This window comes from Carica papaya, chromosome 6 (assembly GCF_054855325.1).
Source record: "Carica papaya isolate Zhongbai chromosome 6, ASM5485532v1, whole genome shotgun sequence".
NCBI lineage: Eukaryota > Viridiplantae > Streptophyta > Magnoliopsida > Brassicales > Caricaceae > Carica > Carica papaya.
The window spans coordinates 25,497,006-25,509,967 of record NC_142314.1 but is presented as its reverse complement, the minus strand read 5'-3'; the positions used below and the strand labels follow the sequence as shown (position 1 = coordinate 25,509,967).

Here is a 12,962-nt window from a genome sequence, read left to right as displayed (position 1 = left end):
GTTCCCGCACTTTGATGAGTCCAATAACATAGTGAAAAAAGTAGCCTTTATATTTGTGTTGTATTTTGCAGCCACTTCTGGTCTCAGAATATGTATGTATTGGAACTCATATGTATTTGGTAAGGGATTTGTAATGATTTTATGCCGCTGCATAAATTTTATTATGCACTCGCTACTCTAAATCTATATCTGACACCTATTTGCCTTAGTTAGCACTTGAGATATCACAGGGCATCTGATCTTCCATTTAAAATATAGGTCGTTCAATTAGATTGTTGGGGTGGCCAAGTTTGTCAAAATTACATAATGGCCCCAAATCAAGTATGTTTGTTCATTTAGGGTCCCCATTTAATTACCGAATGCCTGGACTTCCAACTTTGTTTTCAATTTGGTCATCTTTCCAATCTCATTAATTTTTGAATTTAAACTTTATTTATTTACTTTTAAAAAAATTCTCTTTGTTTTTCTTAAATTCCAAAAACATCTCTAATTCACTAATTCTTCTAAATGAGATTCTAAAATCAAGCGTCTCTATTTATGCGGGATGTTACAATCTCGCCTCCTTAAAAAAAATTAGTCATCCAAATTTGTACTTATCAGGAAATTATGACAAATGCGGATATTCATCTTTCATTACCTCCTTCGGTTCCTAGGTGATTTCTTTTACATAATAGAGTTGTCATCGTATTTTTAACAATGGAATCGGTTTAAATTGTGATATCTCCTTTCTTATCTCCCAAAAGTAAAGGTTTATATATATTCTATAAGAATTGACCTTCCAATTTCAGAGGTTTTAGGACCTAAGGAGGTTTGATGGTGCTTCAATATAGATCTCTTAAAAGAAATCTTTTATCTTCACAAATGACTATTATTCGAGATTATGTTGAACATCAAACTTCATTAGAGCCTAATATTTTCCAATAATAATTAATGCATTTATCATCACTATCAAACACTATCAGGAAATATTATATCTTTGTTTGATTATCATCATGAAGAGCCTCTTAGTAGTATAACAACATTCTCTATTCACCACAAGATTAAATTCTTAATTACCTAATGAGCCTTAATGCCATGTTATGTTTACATCTTTTCTGACATTCATATGTGTAATTAAAACTATTTATTTTCTGATTTTTTTTTTTTTGGGAAATTAGTATGTGAATAATTTGGAAAGTATTTTCCGTAGTCTCTAGTGGATATAACCTTAATTACCACCAAAACATAAGCATCATTTCAATGACTTTAAAATTCTCCATAGCAAATATATATATATATATTATATTATTTGTTGTTTCCATACTCGTATATAAAAAGAAAGATCCATCAATAGTAAGGTTCTGACTCCATACAAGTTTTCAAGTTATAATTTATCGGAAGGACTTTAACAACAAAAAGGTCTTTGTGTAACTTGGTATTAAATCCTACGTGCTTCTTGTTGCAGTCTCTCTAAAGATTATTCCAATACTATAATTCAATATCTATTTCTTAGATAATTTCACCTAGGCATAAATTTATTCTCTCTTAAAATAGTTTACAGATTAATGTTTCTTTTGAACACTAGCAGAAATCCAATTAAGGTCACTCTATTCATTTAATGGATGGATAATTTATTTCCACCAAATGAGATTACAACTCCCTAATTTCCTTAGTAACCTCAATATTACTTTCATGCTTATACTCCTCCAAAATAAAAGTATGATGCATTAATGGTGTTTCTGGCTGTCGAAAATTAATTGGGTAAACTTTAGAAAGTAGTCTCCATATCGTCCCAAATCAACCTTATCTAATTGGCTTGATATCCTAGTAAATTTACTATTCTAGTTAAATCATTTTGGGTGTTTCAATCTAACCTATAACTATATTTTGTGAATCGCGAACTCTATGATTGAGAGTCCCTAGATAACCATACAATGGTTTAATTGGGATTTATCTTACTTCCACCTTCATTTCGGGATCAAATATACTTTTACCTTCTCAGCGAGTGTCATTGGGTAACACTTGATCTATTATAGTCAACACCATCATTAGGAGGAATGGTCGGCCTCTAATGGGGTTAAAAGTACAATAGCTCGAAAGGTATAACTAGTTGTTCAAATATTTATTTCTTTTCTTCCTAATCTCTGGAAAACTTAGGAGAAAGAATTCCTCTAGAGATTCACCTAGATTATTTAGGTATTTAAGAATTCTTCTCACCATCTCCTTTATAATTTGGTTTGCCTCATTTCCACTTTTTGTCCCGAGGCAGAACTTATAACTCATAGTTGTTCTTCCTAATCTCTGGTGAACTTAGGGGAAAGAATTCTTCTAGAGATTCACCTAGATTATTTAGGTATCTAAGAATTCTTCTCATTATCTCCTTTATAATTTGGTTTGCCTCATTTTTGCTTTTTATCCCGAGGCAAAACTTATAACTCATAGTTGTTTTTCCAAATCTCTGGTGAACTTAAGGGAAAGAATTCTTCCAGAGATTCACCTAGATTATTTAGGTATCTAAGAATTCTTCTCATTGTCTCCTTTATAATTTGGTTTGCCTCATTTTTGCTTTTTGTCCCGAGGCAAAACTTATAACTCATAGTTGTACTTCCTACTCCTTCGTCTTATCGGGTCAATCCTTTCAATAATACCTCATAACAACATTAATATCTATTGGGATTCTCTGTGTGTGTCTATGGTCATTGTTTACTCATCATCTCTAATTGGCCTTGGAGTGAAGCCATAATTCCTTAAATCTTATATTTATCGAATTGTGCCCCGTGTATATCCTATCTTTAGGAATTTAAAATGTCATACTCTCCCATCTTCTTATCACTATCTCTTAAGTGTACATACATTTTACTTCTTAACCTACCCTTCTCTAAAATGTTTCTTAAGGTTTGTAGTTCCTAGACTTTATATAATCCTAATCCTCATATAATTCGAAGCCTCATGAATTAAGGGATGCATTAGGAATGTTGGTCTAATGCCAACTGTAATAACCCATACCCCTAACTCTCTGTTTGGATGACTTTCAAGATGGTTCATTAATATATAATGTTATATAGTAATGGGAGAGTATAGTAATGGTAAAGTTATACCATATTTGGGAAGATTGTGTATTAATGTATGATAATACCAACTATTTTTATTTAGATTGATAGGATTGTATAGCTCTATATTTAATCAAATTACCTATTTTGTCCATATTTTATTTTATGTAATAATAAATTTTAAAAAATATGACTTTATATCCAGAAAGAGATATAGAGGCGCCAAAAATATATATATAGATATATGTGTGTATATATAATTAAATAAATAAAATAAAAAAGAAAATCAAGTGTCAATATTACACACATATATATATATATATGCATATATATATATATAATTAAATAAAAGAAATTAAAGAAAAAAAGAAAATTATTTTTGTATATTGTATATTCATATTATTCCTATTATTTTTGTATATTTATATTATCCTTATTATTTTTTATACATTTCTATTATACAAATAATTTTTATATATGAACTATTATTTTCATAATTTTTTTATATTTCTATTATTTTTGTATATTCCTATTATACATTATTATTAATTTCAATCAACATCATCTTTTTAATATGTACCTTGTAACGACTCCAGAAATTTAAAATGAAATATGTGTATTAAAAATATCAATGCGGAAGCGAAGCCAAAATTCGATTAACATCCCTTACACTAAAACTAAAAACGTGCTCAAAATATAAAAGATCAAACTAACTAAAAGAGAAATTCGAAAGTAAAGCTATGAATATGACTTTGGAGTTTTTAGGCGTCCCCTTCGTCGTCTTCTTGCGGAACGAGCTCGGAAACAATGTCTTCCTGATCTGAAATGATTAAATAAGGAATGAGCTACACTAGCCCAGTAAGGACATCACGATATCTCACCGTCACGGAGGTAAAGGTGGGTAAAAAACACAAAAAGACCAATGGAGCATAATTTACAATAAACTCATTTATCAGTAATAAAACATTTTACCATTCACTTACCTCGGTGAAATTCATAAAACAATATACGAAAGCAATAACATTATCATCATCATGAAATCATATAAACTGTGTAACATAATACTTATCACGCCTTTGCAATTCAATCATTTCACAATTACTTTTCCTCATTCACCAGCCTACTAGTATCCATGGGGATCCATAGGGGTCCCGCTACCCGTTACCCTTAATACTTGTAATCAGATTCCAATGTCGTCCTCATACCCCGTCCGGTATGGACGCCAAAACTGTAAACCTCAATACCCCGTCCGGTATGAGGGTGAAACGGACCATCCCGTTACCCCGTCCGGTATGGGCGCCAAAACACATAAGATCTCCATACCCCGTCCGGGATGAGAGACCACAATCCCGGTAGGGTCCCCTACGAACCCGGTCCGTCCACCATCTCCCAGGATATCTAGTCAGGCTGAGCACATCATACCATTATCAATCTACACAATCTTTCATTTTCTTTTTCCTCAATCAGCATCATCAATTCACATTTAAACAAGCAAACAGCAGTTTATGCCAAACAGACAACATACAGCATCGGTATCTCAGTCATCCAACTCATAATCAATAAAACAGTAAAATATGCACACAAACAAAGAAATGAAAACATCGGGCCTCATACTGCATTTAAAACTGTAAAATATATCAAATAACAGTTAACCAACAAACACACAAGACTCGGGTTCCATTAGCGACCTTAAGCAATTTCACACATTCGTTGATTCAAGAACTACTGTTTTATCATTATTGAACTTTAATACCGTGATAGGAAATAGGGTGAGGGGTCCTTACTCGTTTAGGGGTCCGAACACGGCTTCACAGTGCGCCTACAAGCTGTCCCCAATTTTTCCTGAATTTTTTCCGAGGAACTGAAATGCACTACTGGTACCTGCACGTGTTCCGAAAAATTCCAAATTAGGTCCAGGGCCCCTTTCGGCCAATATCGCAACTCCGGCACGGCGGCTCCGCCGTGCTCCGGCGATGACGCCGCCGCCTGCGGCGGCGGTTCGCCTCGGGTTGGCCGTTTCCGGCCGAATTCGGCCACACTCGCATTGGTTTCTGTGAATAAACAAACCTACGGCCCTCCGGGGGCCAAAAAATTATGGAAAACCGAAGCTTACCGGCGACGGTGCTCTCAGGTGCGGCGGCTCTCCGGCGAGGTTCGTCTTTTGGTGATTCGGCTCCGGTCAACCTGTAAAGAAAAGAATGGTTGTTAGAACAGCTTCCATTGAGTCTCTGCACCTATCCCCCTTTTCTCGCTTTCTGAACTCTTGTTTCGTTTGTTCTCGTAAAACAGGATTTGGCTCAGGATTGCCCATTTTTAATTCCAGGGTTTCTCTGAATTTAAAAGTTATCACTTAGTAGGTTTCCATACCAAGGCTCAATCCAATTAAGTCCGTAGCGTCTACCGATTTCGCCATATCCCCCCTTTTTTTGTTTTGCTTTGAGATTGGGATCTCATCTCATTATGATGCCCTTCCCCCTTTTTCTTTTATTATGCCGAAACCCTTGAATTCATTAGATATAGATACCGATTCTTATATTGAAAAGTGTTTCATTTTTTGTCTATCATCTTTCATGTCTATTGGTATTTTGGAGACCCATATTTTATTTGGTCTAATCAGAAATGATTCTATCATTTATGTATTCGCAATTCAATATAGATGGATATATACTACATAACATATATGTATATTCCTCTTATTCTCATTTTTGTTTGCAATTTGGTGAAATACTCAAACGAATGTGATATAAAAATTGCATCAAACGGAGGCCGGGAAGGGCCTCATCGGAGGCAAAAATCGAGGAGGGGCGCGGCGGCGCCGCTGGCTTTCGGCCGTGTTTTTCGGCCGTTTGGTCGGGATTTTAGCTCCGATTTGGCCACAGGGGAAATCAGCATGGAAAAACGAGTCGGGGGTATGAAATTCACCTCGATCGGCGGTCGGAAATCTCCCCGGTGCGGCGGCGGCCGGCTTCTGGTTCGTCTTCTCCAGCGAGGGCAGGCGGCTAGGGTTTTGTGGTCTGGTGTGGGGGTTCTATTTATACCCTTTTGCCTTTTGATCTCAGCCGTTCATTTTGTTTTAATCTGGGCCGTCCGTTTTTTATTTAATCTGGGTCGTCCGTGCGATTGCATCTGGGTCGTCCGTTTGCGCGATTGATCTGGGCCGTCTGATCGCGCGCACGCGGATCGCCAACGTGGCTCGTCCCCGGTCGACGTGATTTTGCCACGTGGTAGGTCCTGGTTGGCCAGGACTGCTGACTGGGTCTGCTGACGTGGCGCGCGTTTTTTTTTTTTCCCCCCCTCTTTCCGGGCATTACATACCTAATTAATTTTTTTTAAAAAAATACATTATCCCATAAATATAAGAACTTTAAAAATATAACATCTGATAAACTTCTTCAATTACAAAATCAATATAGATTAATCACTCTAAATAATAAATTAGTCCATTAAAATAATAAAATTCATCTACTTCACTAATTATATATTAATTATGATAAACACCAATCGAACACATAAAGAAGCAACATACATATAATTTTTCCAACTTCCTTAAATTCATACTACAGTCTTGCACTTCGGCAACAACAGCCCCGGTTTCAATATCTGAAAATGTAAAGAAATTATAAAATCAAAGACTACAAATTAAAAAAATTTTATCTTTGAACTTGAGAGTTAATATAAGTCATTACCTGGTGAATGAAACAAATTACCGTTTAGGAGGGCAATTCTTGAAAGGAATAGCCATGTTTGGTTTGCCCATAAGAACTATATAAGCTTGTGTTTCTTGATCCGCCTCGAAACCCAAACGACCAACCTCTTCATATAACTAGCTTGCTAGAATAGGAACATGTGTGTTTGTTGCCATTTCCTTGAGTGCAGTTGCAACCATTCCAATTTGTTGAGACAGATAATCATCCTCTAAGATACCCGGCAAATGTTTCGATTTCTTCAACCTGGAAGAACTTGGAGCTTTATATTAAAATTGTGAAGTAGGTGTTTTAGGCATTGAAGCATCATTCAAAGAATCCACACCATCAAAACTGAAATTACCACCTTAATTTTAGGAAACCATACAGTCAATCTCCTCAATGCTCATTGCATTTTCATTAACATTCCTCTACCTCTGCCTTTGATTAGTACATATCGTCTCACAACCAGCCCCATCAGTTCTATCCTTTCTATACATTTTCAACGTTTTGTCGTAATTCTGCACTCGTTTGTTCTTTAGTTCAACTGCTTCAGAGTGAGTCTACGATGAATTAATATGTTAATATTGAAACTGTATAAAAATATTACAAATAACATGTGATAGACTTGGCGATTTACCTCTATTAGTTGCTGCCACACCTCATCTTCTGCTTTAAATTTTTCTGTTACTAGATGTCAGGCAAAACCACTCAACCTATTTTTGAAAATGTCATACCTTTTGGAAAATTATTTTTTAAAATTTTTGATGTGCTTGTGGATTTGCTCTTCATCAACTCGCGTGTTTGGAAATGCATTCCTCATTTCTGTCACAATACAATCAATGGCTTGTGTAGTGAATGTCCCACCAGATTTACGACCCAACAAATGTTGACTGTAAAATGTATCTACTAAGGTATCATCCATAGAATCTGTCCAATGGACAGTGTTACTCCCTCAATCTGCAAATTTGTTCCTCTTCGTCATTTTCTAAGACACTACAACATAACACCAACAAATATAATCATTTTTAAAAAAACAATAGGCAACGAAATATAATATGATTACAACAAACTAAATTTCAAATTATAGTATTCAATTAAAACATTAATGTTACACATGTTATAAACCACACAAATATCATAAACAACACAAATTCATAGGCAACACAATTAGTCCACAAATAATCAAACATTATAAGCAACCCGCATATCAATTGCTATGTTATCTCTAATAGCTTCTCCTCTTCTTGTTTCCTCATTACTATCCCTAAGATTATACGGACTTCGTTCCTTAAGAGAATGTTTAGAAGTTCTTCATCAACCTCTGTAAGAAGTTCATAATTTGGATCATCTTCCTGTAAATAGTTGTACAAAATGCAACAAACAAATATAATGCCATTAAGAGCCTTGAGCCGATGATGAGATTCATTAGACCTTGCAATAATTGGAAAACATTTCTTAAGAATTCCAAAAGTACGTTCAATCGCATTACGTAAAGAAGAATGACGAATATTAAATAGCTCACAAGTATTGAGTGGTGGATTTCTTGAGTATTCATTCAAATGGTAACATTCTCCCCTATATGGATAGTTAATCCACCCCACAACATGAAACCAACATCCAAAATGTAGAACTTATCTATAAACAATGAATAAATTAAATTATAACATTTTCTTGAAACTTATACATTACATATTAAAATTCAATATATTTTAATGATCTTCAGGAATTACTAAAGAATCTTCAAGTCTGTTTAATGCATGTTTTATTATTCTTAAATTTGATGCAGTCCCCTCTCACCCAACTAGGATGTATTTAAATTAAATGTACAAGCTGGCAATACATTTTGTGTGGGGAAATACTTTTTCCCACAAAATCTTGGAGCATCAATTGTAGACACTTTCACACGTATATGTGTTCCATCAATCACACCAACACAGTCTTGAAAATAATTGTTCACTAATTAATTAAACTTATACTTAGTTTAAAAATTAATTAAACTTATACATTACAAAAAACAATTATAAATTGAATAACATATATATTCACCTTAAAAAATAGAAAGAATCTAGGATTGTTGGCTATTTCTGAAGGCACTTGTGATCCATCTAGTTGATTAAGAAATTTATCTGCTATTTGTACTATACATCGTAGCACATTATGAAAATAGTGACTTGTCGTCTATTCGGATCGTCGAAAATGTCAAGACAGGACTCGATTTCTCTCATTGTGTTCCTAATAAGTAAAATGTTTTGGCAACTAGTTCCTCCACAGTTACACAAATGGGCCTAAGTCCATCATCTATAACAAAACAATGACATAAATTCATAAAGGCTGGAGTTCTCATCCTAACGATGTACTGACAAAACTCATTTGAGACCAACCTTTTCATAAGCTTATTTCAAAGTTTATCAACCTCTAGTTTTAATTCATGAGTAAGCCTAAGTTATTCTCCTTCTCTAAACATAAATCGTAATAAGCATGACAAAGTACCCCAATAAAAAAGCTACATGTTTCCTATAATCCATCTGAAAACATATACAAATATGGTTAAGATTTAATCAAAAACCACAAAAAGTATGAAAATTCAATAAAATGCTACACAATCCACTCAATTCAATAAAATGCATAAACTTTTTTAAATAAAAATGTAAGATTGGTACAAAAAAAGCACTTTTTAACCTCAAAAACCCAAAATAAATAAATAAATAAATAAAGAAGCACATTGCTTAGAGTTGTCTTATGAGAAGCCATTAAATGCTAAAAAAGACTACAGTTAAAGCTTTAAACAAATGAAATGAACAGTTGAGATTTTTAATTACCCCACTAGCCAGTGAAGGCCAGTAGTAATTTCAAATCTGCTTTGACTAGAAAATTGCAGCCATTGAGTAAACAAACAGAAAGGCCTGGAGCTTTTTGAGCTTCAACCAAGACATATTAAATTATTTAGGATGCATAAGCAAGAAAGAATCATTTCTTGAAAGTTTAGAGTGTTTTAATATCCTGAAAAGTGAGAAAGTCCTTTCTGAAAATACACCTCAAACAGCATTGCATAAACCGAAGTAGAAAGGAAAAATGAGGATGCAGATTAAGTAATGGTGTTACCTGCTGAAAGGAACTAAAATCCCCAACTCCATGGAGAAATGAACTCGCAAAACGATTATAATTTTAACATGAATCAGGTTCCTTGTTCCTGAACTCGTGAGATGCTATTTAATTTTGGGTGTTTCTTCGCAGAATGAAGATGGGAGGTGAGATAGGCTGCGAGAATGAAGATTGAAAGAAAAAGGAGAGTTGAGGAGAACGAAGATGAAAGGAAGGGGCAAAGAGCATAACCAAGAGAATCGAGAGGAGGAGAAAATTTTCAAGAAAAATAGGAGAAAATTTGCAGGGAGAAGAGGAAAAAAAATTTTAGGAGAACAGGATATGGCTATCTATTAATTTTTTGGTTAATCTAGGATAAATATGGAATTAAGAAAAGATTGTGAGGGTATAAATGGAAGCAAAATTTTTTACCACTCAAAAACCACCGATTCGGTAGTTTGCAAAAATGGAAAAAATGGTGGTTTGGAGAACCACGCAAGAACAATCAAAAAACCATATCATGTATTTGAAAGTGGTTACAAACAAGGCGAAACCATCTCAGTATCATACCATGTATTAATAAACCACAATCCAAATAACTTATGAAAAGGCAGGGTGTCATTCAAAAGCTTTCTCATTCCCCTATCTAACCATTTATAGAGATACATAACAATGAGCAGATCCATAAGGGAAACTCAATTTCATGTGTGAAGCATACATACCTATATATCCACTATGAGGGTTGGCTGTCATCTCAACCCATCCTGACTTTCCCCTACACATTCAAAACTCCACTACAGGTATACTGCACCACGTGAAAGGAAAAAAAAACAACAGAAAGTAATACACGTAATACAATAATAATCATCTCAAAGTCAGGTATTTGAGTATGATGATAGCAACTCAATACCATAAGTAAGCCTCGCATGTCAAGTATATGGTAGTATACATCTCGACGCATCTCTAAATCTAAAGGCATATTTCCTAGACTTCCTGGTTCTGCTCTTGTTTAACCTAGTTTATAAATAACCACAACACGAGCTACAGTGCCCAATAAGTAAAATTCGACTCTCACACCAACAAATAGAAAGGTTTACAACCAAATTAGAGGATACATGCATTTATTCAGCCTAGGCTTCTATCCCCCCCCCTCCACATCTAATTATTCCGTTTATCCCTTTCCCTGACCCTTGGCCCTCCACTTCCTACCCATTTATATTCCAATCTGTCATAGAACATTTCTTGCCCACTTTTTATTCATTTTTTTTCAAATCTCACATTCATACTTGCTGTAAATCTCCCCTTCTTCATCCCATTTTCCAGACATCTGCAGCTTTCCCCTATTTTTCACACTTTCTAGACTTTCTGCCTCTCCCTCTGCTTAATCTCACTTTCTCATACCCTCTCCTTTAATCTTGGTATTTCCTTACCTTCCCAGATCCTACAGCCCTTTGTTTCAGCTCAAACTTCCCAGTCCCTCTGCAAAAACTCCCTGTCTCACTCTGTAACACCCCACGCCTTATGTATTTTCCAAGTTTTCTGCTCACTTTCCCAGTCACAATTATGGTGCTCTCAACCAACTCAACACTCTCCTGTGCATACTTACAACATTCAACTCATACACCACACTCAAATGTTCACATACCCACCAATTCCATACTTCTCAATATTTAATCAAAACATGTAAACTGAAATAAAGATTAAAACAATGGTTTCTGGGGCATCAACCCCTTGGCCCAGCAGCTAGGCCTTAATAAAACACACCTCTTCTCAATTCTGGTTCACAGGAACAACAAATATCACCATAATCATACCATTCTAATGGCATATAATATGCCAATAGCAAGATCCGGGCATCAACCCCTGGACCCTATGCAGAAGGGCCAAAGTCATTCACAGAATCACTCTTCACAAGAACTGACAATATTCACATTAATCACACAATATAAATTTTCAAAAATCCCACAACGATCCCAAAGGATCCCATTTCGATTATAAATATCCGATATCTCATGAAATATTCAAAGTCAACGATACACAATAAAATCAAGCATGCCAAACTGTTGAGGCTTCTGTCCCTTGACCCTATGCAGAAGGGCCATAGTATAATGTCATTTACTTCTCCAATGGAAAACACAGCAATGCACAAATATATTTATACGAATATAAATAAACCCTAAACACATAAGTTTTTAATGAAGCCCTCGGGCATCAACTTCTCCCCCTAGAACACAAACCTCAACTTCATTCTATACTATGTTCCTATGCAGTAAAATTCCTAGGAAATTCTGTCGCATCTCTGCTTCCACTCACGTATTGAGACTCGTCCCGGTTTGCTCGACTTTTTTCTCCATTTAATCTCTAGTCCCATTCTGTCTCTAACCCCTTCCATCTTTCCCCTTTACTTTCTTTCGCTCAAGGCTTCACTAATTTTCCACCGAGAAAACCCCAGATCTGACCCTTTGTAATTGCTTCAGTCATCCTCACTCTCCAACTGTTTATCCTCTCAAATTTCTATATTGAGTCCCCTTTCTAACATTTTCGAACCGACTCAATACCAAGCTCATAATTCCAACACGATGCTAATTCAGTATGCTAATTCAGTGTTGTGAAAGGAAAATTAGACTTACCTTGTTTCGGAACGATGGTATTATCGCCCCGCATTTCACTCACCCTCTCCTCGCATGGCCTCCTTCTAAGTTTGCTCTCCCTCGTTGTTTCGCCTATCCTCTTCTTCTGTTCCCCGAAATGAGAAGTTATTTTTTCTCTCTCCCTTTCACTCTTCTATCGTCTCTCTCTCTCCCCCTCTCTCTCTCTTGCGTGGCAGCAATCCTCTCCTTTACCAGAAAGAGAGTTAGGGTTAATATTTATATATGCATCATGGCTCGTCTGATCTTCCATTAACAATCTTGATCGTTCGATTAGATTGCTGATGTGGCCAGATTTGTGAAAATTACATAATGGCCCCAAATCAAGTAATTTTTATTCATTTCCGGTCCCTATTTAATTACCGAATGCTTGGACTTCCAACTTTATTTTCAATTTGGTCATCTCTCCAATTTCATTAATTTTTGGATTTAAACTTTATTTATTTACTTTTTTAAAAAAAATTCTTTTTGTTTTTGTTAAATTTAAAAACATCTCCAATTCACCATTTCTTCCAAAT

At 35.2% G+C, this 12,962-nt stretch overlaps 1 long non-coding RNA gene across 9 annotated transcripts; it reads right to left on the bottom strand.

Annotated features, from left to right (window-relative positions):
- Positions 1-3,628: 3,628 nt before the first annotated feature.
- LOC110815358 (uncharacterized) lies at positions 3,629-12,653 on the bottom strand. 9 transcript variants are annotated; one of them, XR_015821583.1, is made up of 6 exons: positions 12,427-12,653; positions 7,353-7,708; positions 6,716-7,275; positions 5,143-6,629; positions 4,814-4,910; positions 3,629-3,849 (listed from the first exon to the last, which is right to left on the bottom strand). It is a non-coding gene; the product is annotated as an uncharacterized LOC110815358 (long non-coding RNA). The 9 variants fall into 9 exon arrangements; XR_015821582.1 differs by having other exon boundaries at positions 4,814-6,629; XR_015821585.1 differs by lacking the exon at positions 4,814-4,910 and having other exon boundaries at positions 6,556-6,629; positions 12,427-12,648.
- Positions 12,654-12,962: the final 309 nt, after the last annotated feature.